The following is a 17,483-nucleotide window of genomic DNA, read 5'->3' as shown; positions in this document are numbered from 1 at the left end:
TGATGTGTTTATTGTTCTCATCTCTTGTTGAGCACCTGCAGGCAGCATGTAATTGGAACACACATTTTGAGCTTTAGGACTTTTTCTATATCTCAAGATTGGATTATCTGTTGATTTGCTATTGATGCATTTGGCTTTTAAGGACTTTATTTCTTTCTTTTGTTTTGGTGATTTGCTGTTAACTTCTGAAGACACTATAAGTTACAATAGCCAGTGTTCTGCAACTCAGACCCTGAGTGTCTGAAACAGGGCACACTCACATGGTGGAAATCTACATCTTTAAAAAGTGGTGTTCTCAGAGTAGCAATTATCTGTGCATGATTACCTCCTAACCTGCTAAATGGCTGGTTCAGATCTCCTGCTGTCTGTAAACAACCAGGGGCTGATTAACAGTCTTGTTATCATTCCCAAACCCTTTGATGTATGCTGTGCTACTTTTGACCTCATTTTTTTTCAATTCTATGTGTGTTTCTGGAGTAGGTTACCAATTTCAGTAGTGGAAAGAAAACAGTAATTCAGCATGCCTGACCTACAATGGAATATCCCAACTGAATAGGAAAGACACAGTGTATTACCTGACATTATTTCATAAAACCTTTCCCAACAACCACAATACTTACTTTCACTGTATCTCATTGAGAATCCTGGAATGATTTTTTTTTCCTTTTTCTTTAAGCCATACTATTATTTATAATAGAGAATAGATTGACATTATCATAAGTAGAAATAGGCACAAAGACTCCATAGCACTGGAACAGGAAAAAGGTTTTTTGTGTTGCTTAAATAGTATCTTAGCTTTACTTTTAAGAGTTCCATTGCAAAACATGGATTAATCCAGTTCTATTAGTTTTCCACCTAGATGATATAGAATGTGTAGTTTGTCTCTTAAGAAGTAAATTAAAATCATCAGTTAAGTATGCATTATCCACCAAAGACCTTATAAGTTGTAGAGCCTCTGGTTAATAACAGTATGGGCTAGACTGGGATCAATGAGCAACATGAAATTTTTTTCTCCTTTAATACCAATTTTATACACCTGTTCGTCTAATAATAGCTTTCAGTTGAGTGAGAACCTGATAAAAATTATGAAGTTGCTGTTGACAAGTATTGAGACAAGAAGTTAGCAGCAGAGCTTGATAGCGATTGTGCAAGAATCTCAGAGGAACTTGAATGACGAAAGCAAAATTCTGTTTTCTGAAGTTCTTCAAAAGTATATGTACACCTTAAAGACAATTTATAAATGATAAGCATTGATTTTATGTGAAATACAGGTATTCTGCCACATCTTCATCCAAAAAGCATTACACCTTTTTAAAGAACACATCTTTACTGTCACTCCTTAGAGTCCTACATTTTGATAACAAAACCCAAGAATCTTTCCTAGTAATTTCTGATAACTTTTAGCATATTTCAACATGATCCTTATTTAATCTAAATATTTGAAAATTAAACTTAGAAACCTAACTTTGGCTGAATACTAATTTTTCACACTATATAGGAGTTTCTTTTGTTTAGAATTACATAAAGTTAGAAATAAACAGTAGTCAAGAGCAACACGGAACCCTGAATTGGTGGAAAACAGAAATGCTGTAAGCTCTTTTCTTATTGCAACGGATGTGTATTGAAAGGATGGTCTGCTGTAAAAAGTAGGTCATCAATACACAGATTTAGTTAGAAAATTAAGGTTCAGGGACAGATATTGACAGACTGAGAAGGAACAGTAGAGACTAGAAAGAAAACAAGTGTTTGCAGAAAAATGGGTGGAGTTGAATCCTAGGGAAGATATTATAGGTTTTAAAAACAGACTGAGAAAGCAGGGCCTGGTTCCCATATGAAAATAAAAACCTAAGTGTAGATATTGTTATTAAAGCAGATTGGAATTTCCTAGATGAATGAGTAGTAAGCTCTGCAAGCATTACTTTACTTTCTGACATAAACATGAACCAGAAATAAATGTCTTACCATGACAGTTTACTTTTTCTACCATAAAGCCAAACAAAAACAAAGCAGATTAATACTACAGCAGATTTTATTCCTGGCAGATAATATCTGCATTATGTTTTCCAAAGCCATTCTGGTTCTTCTGCATGGAGGAGCAACAGGCTGGCAAATTCTGATCAATTTACTGTCAATGCCTAAGACATGTAAAACTTAACTTTATGGCAAAAGCAAAGGTTACTGAAAACAAGGGACAATAAATTTTCTTGCCTATAGAAAGGACAGGAAAAACAAAGAAACAAGAAGGAAGAAAACTGAGAAAGATGAAATTAAGAACATGAGAATAAAAGAGGGCAGAATGTGAACAATACACATCAGCACCTGTGAGGTTAATAACTCTGGACACTGTTAAGATCTGTATGTCTGTGTCGTGTAGCACTATATTCTGTCCTCTGACTCTTCACGTATGGAGGTGAGCTAAGAACTGCCATGATTATAGGATTGTTTTGATATTCAGGCCTAAAGTGAATTCTCCATTCCTTCCATTGTAACGGATCAACTCATTACTGAGTTTTGGCCAGAAACAGTCTGTGTGACAGCTTATTACCGTCCTAAATGGTAACTGACAGATTAAACACATTACTGAGCTTGCATTTAATTTCTATGAACAGTCTGGAAGTGCACAACACTTGTAGGCTGTTAACAGTCCATATCTTGATGTTTTTATTACTTTTCCAGAAACTGTGTAACTTAATTGACCTCTGAGGGCAACATTATGGCATTATACCCACACTAAATTCAGGTAACCTGAAAGTATAGCACAAATTGGACTGCCTTGCTGTTGTTTCTAACTTTAAAAACAGAACTTCATTGATACAATTTTCAAAAGAAACCTCTATGTTTTAGTTATCGATGCATATTTAGCTGGGGAAAAGTCATTGTTATCTTTCACTTTCTGAATATTCTTTTAATTCTGAACATCAAATTCTTTAAGGTTTCTCACAATGGATACTCAGAATTGTCAGATGCTTTTGTAAACTGTGGCCCTACTCTCGCTAAGCTCAAGTTACTATTACTCCTTGTAGCTTCATGTTCACAAATTAAAATTGGTATGACCCAGTTCTTATAAAAGTTGCACTTGAGATTTATACCCCTCTGCAGAGCTGTCTTTGAGCAAAAAACCAGCAGATACAAGATGAATAATATTTCTGTCAGGAAACTTCTGTGAGTTGCCACAATTTGGGGACGGTTATAAGATTTTGGTAATTTTTTATTGTATTTTATATATTTCTATGTCTTTTTATTATTTTACTATCTCTTACTATTATTTAAAAAGATGACATTGGAGCGATTACAAAGGTAAAATGCTGCTTGACTCATCCTCTGCAGTAATGTCATTAGAGACTGAAATGCCATCTTTAACACAGAAGTCTTTGTTGCCTCCTGACACTGAGCCGCACTACACCTGCCAGTCTCCCAATTGTCAGTTTTCTTACTTCTTTTTTTAAAACTAAGCTGAAGCATCTAATTAAGTTTAAAATAGAAGGGCCCTGGGAAGAGTTCTTCTGAAAGCTGCAGCAGAGATAGCAGCTCATCTTAACTGGAGGCTAGGACTAGCAATAGAGCGTTCTTTCATGAAACCACAAAAGCTTTATGTAAGCAAATGTGAGACTTTTGCAAAGTCTGCCAGCACAAAGCAGCCATCTACACACAGAGGAGAAATTTTTGGGGAAAATGAGTGCCAGGTGAAATAGAAATGGATGGATGAACAGTATTTGTGCCGCCATGGAGTTCTTAGTCCTGGTTTGGCAAATATGTGGTTAAAAGGAGAAGAAAAATGGTTGAATAGAGTTAAGCAATTTGTTCTGAAAGTTTCACATTGGTTTAATGGTGAAATCTTCACTGCAGTTATCGCAGTCAGCACAAAACCTTGGGCCCCTGTTTAAAAGAAGCCTTCTGCATCAGAAATTTTTAGGGCCCTGAGGCTTAAGGTGATATGAGGAACTGTGGTTGAATTTTGTGTGGATATGAACTACCGAAACTATTTTCAGCTGCATCTAGTAGGCCTGATCCTGAATGCCTGCAGTACCATTTGAATTAATTTCAGTCAGCAGCTCACTGAGGGCCAAATTGTGATTTTGAGGTACATTCCAAAACCAATGACCACTATGAATGAAAACTAGTAGCTAAGAAAGTCCAAGCAATGGAAATCCCTTTCTTTCAGCTCCTTCTTATACTTAGTGAAAGGAAAGAGCAATTTACTTGTCTTATGTATTGTTTTCTTCACAGTTTCTCAACTGTATTAGCTAGATAGAGAAGTGAAGGAAAGAAGCCTAAGATGAAGAGCCTTACTATCCCTGGAGTAATCTGTAAGAAGCACAAAGCTGTAGTCTGTTGATATACACCTGTGTGAAAATCATGGATGAATTTACAGTGGTTTACAGGTGTAATTCTTTATGGTCTTGCATCAGATATAATATAGCCAACAATCTAGCCCCAAACTCAGACATTTTCAATAGTTATGGTCATAATGCATAAAAATCAAAAGCTCCATTAAAATGAACAGTATCTATTTGTTCTCTGCTCTAAAAATTTTATATTTTGTATTAATTTTAAAATATAAATTATAATTTAACAGATTTCTGTGCACTTTGTTATTCAAATATTTTTAAAAGATAATTTTTACTTCTAAAAGTCTAGTATTTGATTTTTATAAAACACAGATGTTATAATGAAGGAGTATTTTTAAGCACTCTTCAAAATGGAATCCTTGCATCCCCCTCCAAAAGACCTATCTATTGAAATATTGATATTATTGAAATTATCAGGAGTATGCTTGCTGTAATTTTTTATTCATTTGCTATATTAGTATGCTTCCATAGTCAGAGATATTGAACAAGATCAACAGGTGTTTACAGAAATTCTTCAGAGTTAAAAAGAATCACTTCTTTTTGCAATATGGATAGAAAAGAAATACTTTTTTTCCCCTTGAAATTTAACATAGTATAGAGGAAAAATATTTGGTAGTAAGAAGATGAAGCATAATCAAATACCAGTTATCCAGTTCCTCCCACCCTTTAAGTTTGAGAGTTTATATTAATATGACAAGATATATGTATTTGATAATCCTTCACAAAGATAGCATCTCTAAATTTATGGAAATACTTTCTAACAGTTACAAGATCTCTTGGATATAGAGGAACTGATCATTGCCACAGTTGTAATCTCTTGCTTTGGTTCCTCAGGTAGCTTCACTAAAAGCTAAATTATCCTCATTTCTACCCCCTATCTATAACAATGAACAAGAAATATTCAGAGAATTTAGAGGAAAGAGAAGTGCTCACTTTGGAGCAAATCCCAAGAAATTATCTTGTTAAAGTTTTGTGGGATAACACCAACAGTAAACAACAAGGGGAGAAAAAATGGGATTGGCAACAGTTAGTCCATTGAGGTAAAATCTGCTTTGACAGCAACAGGCCTTGTTACTTGCTTTTCAGAGCTATATTTGTAAAAGACGGAAAAGGTACCATTTTAAATTATGATCCCAAGATAAGCATATTCAAGAAACTTTACAGGAAGATGATCCACCAGCACCTGATACCCTTCAATCATCTGTAAAATCTTTACTAAAAAGACAGTCATGCCTGTGTAATATAAAAGTTAGTTTGGCAGAAAATAGTAATTTCTTTTAAGTGTTTTCTTTATGAATATTGACATTTTTAAGCATGAAGTGGAATATGGGAATATTAAAGTTATATAAATATAACTACAATGTTCTTAACATGTAATTTGGAGACTGGGGTACTGGAGTACAGATAGATACAGCTATCCAACATAATTTCAGATTGTATGTCTCTGACATTCATATTTCAAGAAGTTTAAAGTTAGTAAATTATTACTCAGAGAAAATAATTTGCTATATATCTTTCCCAAATACTCTGCAATTCTTTCTCCCTACTGGCTGGATATTTGTGATGTCTGGGTTTGAGGGAAAAAAACCAAAATGTTTTACCCACAAGCAGGGGAGGGGCCTCCTCCACAATAATCACACCACTCTTTATCAAATTTAAGAAAAGGAATTTTAATACAAGAAGGATAACTGCTATATATATATATATATGTAAACAGACTAGTGCAACCCACTTCCCCAACACCACAAGAGAGGGAAAAAAAACAAACCAAAAGAAACAAAACAACAATAAAACCCAGCAGGTTTTCCTCCGGGAGAAAAGGTTATACTTAAGTGTCCTTGTCACAACCCGGCTGGCTGCAGAGTGAGTTTCAGTCCCTCTCCAGCGAAACAGACGAGCAGTGAGATTTCAGATGGACTCAGTCTCTTCCCCCTGTGTTCCCTGTCCAAGAAGCAGAAAGGTATGAGCAACCAGCAGCAAATCCAAGGCAGGTAGCAGCATCAGCACGGCACGAAAAGTAGTCCGAGGTGGGCAGCGGCAAGACAGCCAGGAAAACCCCAGCAGTAACCAGCAGGGCAGCCTGCCTCCTTCGAGCCCCCACTCCCCCGTTCCGCTGAGCCAAGACTCCGGAGAAATCCAAAAAAAAAGAAACCAAAAGAGACAAACCTGCCCCCACCCCAGCGATCAACAGTTAACTGCTTCTTTTGTTAACTGCTGGCCTGGGCAGTTAAGTGGCAGGGGAGAGAATTTACATAATAATCCCAAACTACAACATGTGATTAGTTCTTTCTCCTGTGTTGGCAATTGACAGTGGTGACAGCAATGTTTCCATTGACAATATCTCCTTCTTTCACTGTTTTCACTTCCTTTTTTGTTATAAGGGAGGACTGGGAAATGAGAGGAGGAGAGAATAACATATATAACATAACAATAGAATGTTCTATTTTCCTTATATCTACTCATGACTTACAGCAACATCATATACTTCTTCTATAATAGGATTTATTTTTTAATAATTCTACTTCCCAGAGAGAAGAATTATAAGTGGTTTTTTTCACTTCTATGTTTGTGCCTAGACATAGAAGTACATTCTAGGGGTATATTTAACAAATGTACTACCAGAATACTATTAATAACCAATGCTGGGTGTTTTGAGAGAAAAAAGACATGGTAACTACAACCAGAGGCTGTCAATAAGATGTCTCTAACAAAACATCTCACCTGGAGAGCTTCCAAATGAATCTTTAAAACTAGTAAAAAGAATTGCCTTAGCAATTTCTTTTATAGGAAACACAAAAGTACAAACATCATATAACATTAAAGGTAAACTTTTAGAAATTTTATTTATTATTATTCTCTGTTTCCTTGCCCTTTTCTACAACTTTTTTTTTTTTAAATTATTTCCTTTGTAGAAGATTCCCCTCACATCAATGTACTATCAGTGTTTATACCCCTAGAGCACTGAACTCCATGATGATCCAGCTCAGATCAGCCAGGTGCTGCCCTAGATAGCAGTCTTTCCCTGTGGGCACACCCTGGTTTGTAATGTAGGCATGCAACCTACTTTAAAAATTCCCACACACACACACAGACAAACTCATGGAGTTAGCTTTTTCCTTGCTGAAGGCAAGACTTTTAGGAAATACCCTCACAGAAGTATTCACATTTCTACTTGATAAATAAATCAGTAACAGGGAAGTCTGTAATTTTGTTTAGTGTGACCTAGCTCTCAGGTATGCAGCTAGTAATGTTTTTGTTGTGTTTTGGTTTAGGGTTGGGGTTTTTTTTGGGGGGGTGGGGGGTGTTTGGTGTTTGTGGGGTTTTGTGGGTTTTTTTTTGTTTGTTTGTTTTTTACTACACAGTAAACATTCTGTAATCCTATTTACTAAGCAAACCTCTGACTCATGGAAATATTCCTCTTTTCAAACCTTCCAAAAGGCAACAGAGTTCAAATGATGCAGAATTGTGCAGGACTTCAGGGATCACTTATAAAGAAATGTTATGATATGGTGAGCTGACTCTGGCTGTATGCCATGTGCCCACCAAAGCCATTTCATCAGTACCCTCTTCAACCTGACAGGTAAGAAAAAAAAAAATCCAGGACACTCATAGGATAAGAACAAGGAAAGATCACTCACCAAATATCATTGTGGGCAAAATAGATTTGACTTTGGAAAACCAGTTTGATTTATTACAAATCAAATCAGAACAAGATGATGGGAAATAAAACCAAATACTGAAAAAACTCAACCTTCCCTTCACCCCTCCCTCCCAGGCTTAACTTCACTACCAATTTCTTCTACCTCTTTTTCCCCATCAGCTCAAGGGGATGGGGAATAGGGGTTGTGGGCAGTTCAATCCAAGTTGCCTCTGCTGCTCCTTCCTCTTCACTGGGGAGGACTCCCAGCACTCATCCCCTGTTCCAGCATAGACTCCCTGACACGGGATACATGAACTTCTCCAATGTAAGTCCTTCCCACAGGCTGCAGTTCTTCATGAACTGCACAGCATGGATCTCCCACAGGAACACAAATTGTCAGCAAACCTGTTCCAGCATGGGCTCCTCTCTGCACAGGGCCACAAGTCCTGCCAGGAACCTGCTCCACCATGGGCTTCCCACAGCATTACAGACTCCTTCAGGCACATCCACCTGTTCCAGTATGGGGTCCTAGGGAGACAATTTCCCTGATCATGGTCTTCACCTCAGGCTGCAGGGGAATCTCTGCTTGAACACCTGGAGCACCTCCTCCCCTTCCTTCACTGGCATTGGTGTCTGCAGAGTGATTTTTCACACATATTCTCACTCCTCTTTTAAGCTCTATTTGTGTAGTCTTTTGCCCCTGTTATAGGTTTACCTAAGTGGGCCTAAATTTAGGCTTTAAATCTAGGGGTAGGCCTGGAGCTGTCAGCTGACTTGAGCTAGACTGAGCTAACAGCTGACAGTTTCTAGCCAATAGTATTGTATTCTATACCACATTACAACATCATTCTCCAAAGGGGTAAGAGCCAGTGTGGAGTGGCTTAGTCAGTCACTTCACAGCATTCCTTCTGCGAGGGCACACCGTGTCGTCCCAGGAGGGATGGGGAGGACCAAGCCCAGCATCAGCTCAGCAGTTGTCTTGGGGAAGTAAAATGTTTGTTCTTGGTTCTTTTCTTTCTGCTCGGATCTGTCTCTCTGGGGATTGAATTCTTTGAAGTAGTTTGTGGTTGGAATCTTGAGATTTGTGTGTTTCACTGGGAAGTGAGAAATTGTGTCTTGCTGTTTTTAACTTGAGTATTGTACTTCTGCTTTTCTCTTTCTCTCTGTAAAAATACTTGTAGTTTTAGCATGAACATAGTTTGAAGGTTTTTTTCCTCCCCTATCCCTTTCTTTGGCAGGCAGAGGGAGGCTTTTCTCTCTGTACTTGGGAGGTTGGCAGTTTGCCGGCTCAAACCAAGACAGTTCCCCTTCTTAAATATGTTATATCCTAGAGGTGCTACCTCTGCCACTGACAGGCTCAGCCTTGGCCAACAGTGGGTCTGTCTTGAAACTGGCTGACATGAGCTCTATCAGACATGGGGGAATCTTCTAAAAACTTCTCACAGAAGCCACACCTTTGCCCTCCTTTCCCCCACCAAAACCTTGCCACACAAACCCAGTACATATGACTAGGAAAATATTTCAAAATTCCACATAGAACAGACCATAAAACTCTCTTATACTGGAGCTTTAATTAGAAAAATCAGTATAAGAAAAAAAAGCAAAACCAGCAACAACAATGAAAACCAACCAACCAACCAATCAGCCAACCAAAAAAACCCCTAAAACCTAAAACACAAAACATGACGCCTCTATGAAAGACTAATGGGGACTTTGAGCCCAGATTGCAAAGACCATGTAGTCAACCATAACTTAATAGTAATGTGGTTCTGGTCCTACATGTTAGTCAAAATGCTCTAAACCTTCTTACAAAATTCAGTGGGAATTACTGAACCTAACACTAGGTTTCAGGATAAAAGTCAAACTTAAGTTCTGCTACCAGTTAAGAAAAAGTCTGCAATAAGGCAGTAGCTTAAGCTAAATGTAGGTAGTGTATGGGCCTTTAATGCTTCTGACCTCCCTACAAAGCAGTAAATTTCCCTCTACATCATTAATCCTGTATAATCCAAATCTCTGTAATAATGCCAATTTTATTGTTTTGATCAGTTTCTTGGCAGCAATGATAGAGCTGGTTAGCTGCAAATTACTCAGGCTGAGCCTCCAAACATGAATATGTTTATGAACTATAAATTATGTTCAAAGACATGTCACTTCTGCCTTTCCAGCACTATACAAAGTTCATTAAACTGTACATAATATGGACTTAATGCAATTTCCTTTGATGTCAACAGAGAAAAACACTGGCCATGTGCTCATTGTACTGGGTAAAGTTTTGATGAACTTGGAGCACAGACTGACTGCTGTAGTGCATTATAGCTGTAGTGCTATAATGTCTTCCCAAGCAATCCAAGGCAAGTTATTAGGAAAAATAACATGGAGATGTGTAAGTTCTAAATCTAAAAATATGCATCTCTGGTTTAGTTAAGTTTAACTGCTCAGTTTAACCTGGGATAAAAACTAAAGTCAGTAAGGGTCCAGTGGGAAACTCATGTCAGCTTAGTCTGATGTTTTTATTATTACCTTTGTAGATAATGGAATAAATAAATAAAATAAAAAAAACCAAAAAAACAAAACCACACCAAACAAACACCAAAAACCACACCACAAAAAAACCCAAAAAAACCCCCCAAAAAATCAAACCATTTTATTATAAACTTAATGTAATAAATTTTGGATGTTTTCATTAGAGTGCTATAATGTTTGACACAGATAAGCATGTTTCTCTCCGTTGAAGCTTAGATGAGAAGTAGCTTTCTGCAGATGTGTACACTTGGTCTCACAGACCTTTTCCAGTGTGATTTCCAATGCTCCTGTTGGCAAAGGTAGAGAAACCTCCATTCAGCTGGCTTGTATTGCCAATTCTCCCTGGTAACTGAGCCTGTGAGAGGGCAACCTGTGGAGCAAGGTGCTCTGAGCTCTGCTGGCAGATCCAGGAACTGAGCGGCTATTTGTGCTGGTGTTGGCTCTCCCATCATTACAGAATTTGAAGCCACATATATATTCCAAACTTAAATCCTGATTTAAGCTCATAGTCAATTCATAACTGTGATCATCAAAACTGCCTCAAGACTAGATCAAGCCAGATGGATTTCTGAGCTAGAAAATACAGGTAGAGGGCCAAGATATTTATGGTTGAAAATAAATTGTTAAGAAAGCAATTCAAATTTATAAAAATAGGTTATATAGAAGTATTTTTTTCTCAATTGTCACCATGATAATTTAACTTTTTTGTTTTTCCAAATGCCATCTATAAAGCAGATACCCTTAAGGTAGAAAATTGTCAATTGCAATATGCAGTTTCTGGATTTCTTTGTATGTGGGATTGCTGATCTTGTTTAGGAGACAAAGATGATTTAAGAATTATGCTAATTATATTTTTAGTAATTTATTTCATTGATAAAAGAAATTCTTCATATTTTATAATATAATATATTCTAGACAAGCAGCATGACTTCACCAAGGGCAAGCCTGCCTGACCAACCTAGTGGCCTTCTACAGTGGAATGACTACATCATTTGCACAAGGGAAGAGTTACACATGTCATCTGTCTGGACTTCTGTAGGGCCTTTGACAGGGTCCCCTGCAACATCCTAGTATGCAACAACTTCATTTGATGATCTTTTGTCTTTTTCACATGGTCTTAAATTTCCATTTTCCTTTTCCTCCAATGTTTGTTGCATTTTTAAACCCATATATTGATCCTATACTAGGAAAACAACCCTTATATTTTGTTGTTGTCACATAATTTATTTCTCCTAACTTATATTTTCCCCTCTAAGTTATCAGGCTGGAAGGTCTTCTGAACCCAAGACAACAAAGAAATGTGTGCTTACATTTTTTTGGCTACTGAATTATTTCAGTACCTAATAAAGGGGCTACTCCTTCTAATACTGAGAGAGTTGGGGTTACTCAGCCTGGAGAAGAGAAGACTCTGGGGAGACCTTATTGAGGCCATTCAGTACTAATAGGTGGCTTATAAAAAAGATGGGACATACATTTTATCAGGGTCTTTTTCAACAGGAGAAGGGGTAAAGGTTTTAGTAAAAGAATATAGATTTAAGCTGGATATAATGAAGAAATTTTTTACATTTAGGGTGGTGAAACACTGATACAGGTTGTCCAGAGACATGACGGATGTACAATCCCTGGAAACATTTGAGTTCAAACTGGATGGGGTTCTGATCTAGTTGAAAATATCCCTGCTTATTGCAGGGGGTTGAACTAGATAGTCTTTAAAGGCTCCTTCCAATGAAAATATTCTACAATTAATCAGAAAACAATCCTCCACATATTTATAGCTGGCATTCGGCAACTAATAGGACTGTCGGATGTTTCCTCCATTACACAAACCAGGCACACTTGGAGACTGTAGCAAGTTCAGGTCCTTGAGATTGATCCTCTCAGTTTTGAGTGCCGAGGGTTTTCTCCTATCCTTAAGTTTATTTTATATAAGTATGTTGCCATCAAAGCTGTTTCAGACTAAGTTAGGTGACATCTCTGAGCCTTTCAACCCAGCCCACAGAGTGCTGAAGCCCATCTGAGCTGGATTCCACTACCACCTTTGCATTCCACCTGTCTAGAAGACTGTCTAGAAGCATTTAATTATATTTTTATACATTTCTTCTCCTTTACCCGAGCACTGTATTCTTAGCAATTCAAAAGGATTCCTGAAATCTAGAAATTCTTCTTTGATGGCTAAAGAAATGCCACTTATTTGATGTCTTTGTATGTCCTTTTAGCTACCATCTGCTTGTGTATTGTTTTATTTCCAAACCAAATGATAAGCAGATGATATTGTTTATCCTGCAATGTTTGTTTACATAGGTGGGGCTTGCATTATAAAACTAAATGCTGCAAGCATCCTGTAATGCACACACAGCTTTATGCTTACTGCCAAGTCTATGATTCTTCCTAAGAAATTTAAGTTACAATAAAATGAAATATTTAGCAAATGATTTTAAATACCAGATTTTCTGAATGCTTTAATGTTTCACAGCAGGTTTCAGTACCATAAAAGAGTGTGCAAACTGTTACTTGCACACACAAATATGCATAGTCAGCTGTTGGTGTTCTCAAGTGCAGGACCACAAAGTCACATTTAATACATATTTATGGTATCGTGTCTGAAATTATATTCATATACAACTACTTCACATTTAGATTCCAATCTAGCTATGCAAAAATCTATCATCGGCCTGAGCAAGTTCCCTACATCTTGGCCTTTCTAACTTATCTGACTTTTAGAACAGGTTGATAAACAGTGAACAGGTTGATAAACAGTAAACAGGTTCAAAACAATGAGTAGAACTTTGGGTCTGTAATTTCAGCCCCATAAATTAAATACAGGGAAAGGAGTTTCATATTTTCTTCTTTTTGTAACCAAAAATAGTACAGCTGTGAAATGGTGTATACCATTCATTTTATAAAAAAAATCATATTGTAAATCTACATACTGTGTGGACCATGTCACACAGCACTGCAAAAAAGTATTTTATAGCACAAAGTTTATCACATTATAGAGCAATCTATGTGTGTATTGAAAATTTCTAAAGGCATGTACTCTTACACTGGGAAATTTAGACAATACAGAAAGAATCTGAAACCCATTGTTCTGATTGGCAGCATAAACAAGTAACCTTTTTGGAGGGAAACTCCTATTCACTGAAGTAGGGGGCACTCCTACCCAATGAGAGATTTTTATGCCATTGGAAGATTAACAGTGGGAATTTTTTTTTAATTCCACTGTCATACAGTGAGACACTTCAATTTAAATTGCAACACTGAACAACAGGTTTACAAAATTTGACATACATTGAATACATGTATTATTTGGTTATATTTAAGATAAAACCCACTTTTGTTATTGTTTCCAAATTTTAAATACTTCTTAAATTAAACCATTGGAAAAATACCAGTATCAACTCTACCTCCCTTCCAGCTTTTATGATTCCCTGCCCTTAATTTTAATACTGCCAGATATTTGTAACTGTTTACCTTTGTTTGACTTTCAAATAACCACAGTGTGTGTTTTTGCACATTTCTTCAAATAAACACTTGTCAGTTTTTTGTCTATTTACAGTCTGTGCATAGTACTTTAAATTGTGGGCTTACAGATTGTCCACATTTTGAAGTGCAATTTTATCTCCATGATTATATGTATTCAACCTCAAATTACCAATTAATTATTTTTCAGCATCAACAAATGATCAAAAAACAATCCATCCAATTCCACAAACAATATAACTTTCTCTACATCTCCTCTACATCTGCACACATGTGAACACATCCATTGCTTATGCAAATGACTTTTGCTCTATTTCCTTCTGGAAGCTAATAAGAAAGCTTTTTATAAAACCGATTTCCATTGCCACAGCACTTCTGATGCAAACCATCAAATCTCATGATATCATGACTACCATTTATAACCTTCAATATTCTCTAGAGTCATGGGGCACTTTCACACTCAGCTATTTTCTCAAATATACTGCAGTGTAATGTGGCTGTAAAATCTGTGATCTTTAGTATTCCATTCTAAAGACAATATCTAAGCTGTATATTAACATTTTTACTAAATAATTATGCAATACCTAGCTAAATAATTTCTTTGCTATACAGCCGCTATCTAACCGTAATACACAGGACTGCTAACCTGCAACCATGAAAATCAATGCAGTAGAAAGAGTAGTCAGCATTACCTTTTAATACCAGAATTTCATATTCATTCTTATCTTGTCACACAAATGTTTGGGTGTGTTTGAGGAAAGTTCTGGGGGGTTAATTTTTTAAAAAAATTTTACTAAAACATTAATGGTCATTAATTCCTTCATAAAGAATGCTGCTTCATTCTCTCCAGAGAAGGACTAGGAGTCCTAGTGGACAACAAGTCAACTATGACTCAGCAACTGTCCCTTGTAGCCAAGAAGCCCAATGGTATCCTGGGGTGCATTAGGAGAAGCACTGCCAGCTGGTTATGGGAGGTGATCCTGCCCCTCTACTCAGCCCTTGTGAGGTTGCATCTGGAGTGTTGTGTCCAGTTCTTGGCTCCCCAGTTCAAGACAAGAAACTACTGGATAGTGTCCAGAGGAGCAAAGATGACTTAAGGAATGATTAGGGGAGTGGTGCATCTCTTTTATGAGGAAAGGCTGAGGGGGCTGGGCCTGTTTAGCCTGGAGAAAAGATGACTGAGAGGTGATCTTAAAGGAGGGTGTCAAGTGGATGGGGCCAGACTCTATTCAGTGGTGCTCAGTAAGTGACAGGACAAGGGGAAATGGGCACAAAGGAAAACACAAGAAGTTTCATCTGAATCCTGGAAAAGAATTCTTTACTGTGCGGAGACAGAGCACTTGAACATGCTGTCCAAAGAGACTATGGAGTCTTCTTCTCTGGAGATACTCAGACCTTATCTGGTTGTGATCCTGTGCAAGGTGTTCTGATACAGCTGAACCTGCTTTAGCAGGGGGGTTGGACTAGGGAATTTCCAGAAATCCCTTCCAAACCCAACAAGTCTGTGATACATGTGAAGTGCCGCAACATACTCTTAAGTACCTATTGCCTCTGAGATGGCCTATTTTCAGCAGCAAATTAAATAAATATAGCTTATGGCTTCTATTAAAGTCTGTTAATAGTTAAAGCTTAAGCTTCAACTCATCAAAACGAAACACACTTTGAAAATCTGGTTGTAGTGGAATCAATAGCAATAACCTCATTGCCATAAGTGATGTCAGGTTTTCAACCACAATGACATGCAAAATGGCTTTCATTAAATCTACCATAATTATAAGACTGTTGATGATGCCGAGTCCTAAATTCTTTATTCAGTTTGGTTGAAATCTGAAGTAATGACCTAATCAGACTAAGTACTTCAGAATCTGGAGTAACGACAAAAAATAAAAATATAGTAACAAATAATCTATTGCATTTACAACTATGCTTTCAGATCTTAGCTACAGGCTACTTTAAGAGTAGTGAAAGTCACAAGCAGTAGTTTAATCTTCCTGTTTCTTGTTAGAATGGTGAAGATACAGGCAGATAAACACATATCCACAGGCAGCTTAGCTGATCAGTTTTCCAACCAGCAGACATTCACTAAGCATATGTCCTTGTTCCAGTGTGCAGACTCTGGGAGCAGACCCCTGGAGGGCATTTCAAAAGTCAAACAGGCTTCATGAAATGGCTGATAGAACTTCACAGAAACCAGCAAGTGATCTGTAACTTGGAGTAAGTCCAAGATTTCTTCTTCATGGGACAATAGAATTTAGGAACATGATATCTGGACTGAATGAAAACAAAACATTATTTTACTCTTTTTGAGTTCATGACTGGGGTTATCTGGCAGCACAACAGTTTTTTTCTTTAATTTTGATTTTATTTCTGCTGTAACAAATGCAGACAACAGCATATTCCTTCTTTCAGATATCAGCTATGACAATTCATACATAGGAATGAAAAGCTCTAGCTATGCTTATCTGGAGTTTCTGATATACACATTTCTTCTTTAAGGACCTACTGCAGCAGTCCACAATAGCATGGTCTCCAGCATACACCTTCCTTACAATACTGCAGACTGTGTAGATTTGGTACTGAAGAGTAGTCAGTTCTTGGGACAGATGCATTTTTTCTCTGGACCTGCAAATTTATCCCTAAAAGTCATCTCTATGGTAACACATAGCCCCTCCCCCTTCCCCCCCCCCAAACACACATTCTGATAGTGGCTAATTAGATTATGACCTGTAATTACTGTGATTACTGATATTGAATAGTGTGGTTGTTTGGGCTGGGATAGAGTTAATTTACTTCACAGTAACTGGTATGTGACTGTGTTTTAGATTTGTGCTGGAAGCAGTGTTGATAATTCAGGGACATTTTAGTTATTGCAAAGCAGTGCTTGCACAGAGGTAAGGCTTTTCCTCTCATCCCACCCCACCAGCAAGGGGGCTGTGAGTGCACAAGAAATTGGGAGGGGACAAAGTTGGTACTGCTGTTGGTGATAAAAGGAAGACTAGGGAAAGTGTGTCCTGTCTCCAGAAGGAAATGAAAAACATGGCTACCCAGGAAATGGAGAAAACTGAAGTACTCAATTCCCCTCAGTCTTCATCAAGATGGATAGTTGCACTCAAAGAGTCAATGACTTGATGTACAAGTGAAAACCAGTGACAAGTGTCACAGCTCATGGACTGGTATTGGGACTGACTGATTCCTCTTTAAATCTTTGTCAGGAACAGTGGCATCAAGTGGACCTTCAGCAAGTGTGCTGATTACACGAAGATAAGGGTTGCAATTGACACACTGGAGGGAAGGGATGACATAAAGGGATACCTTCATAGGCTTGAGAGTTGGACCGGTGTGAACATTGGGAAGCTAAACAAGGCCAAGTGCAAGGTCCTGCACCTGGTTCAGAGAAATCCTCAGTACATATATGGGTTGGGCAGAGACTGAAGTGAGAGAAAAGCCCTGAGGAAAAGGATTAGGGGTTGTTGATGAGTAAGAACTTTTAT

The sequence above is a fragment of the Pithys albifrons genome, chromosome 1, assembly GCF_047495875.1.
Source record: "Pithys albifrons albifrons isolate INPA30051 chromosome 1, PitAlb_v1, whole genome shotgun sequence".
In the NCBI taxonomy this organism is placed as follows: Eukaryota; Metazoa; Chordata; class Aves; order Passeriformes; family Thamnophilidae; genus Pithys; species Pithys albifrons.
Note: the sequence above shows the minus strand (reverse complement) of the source record.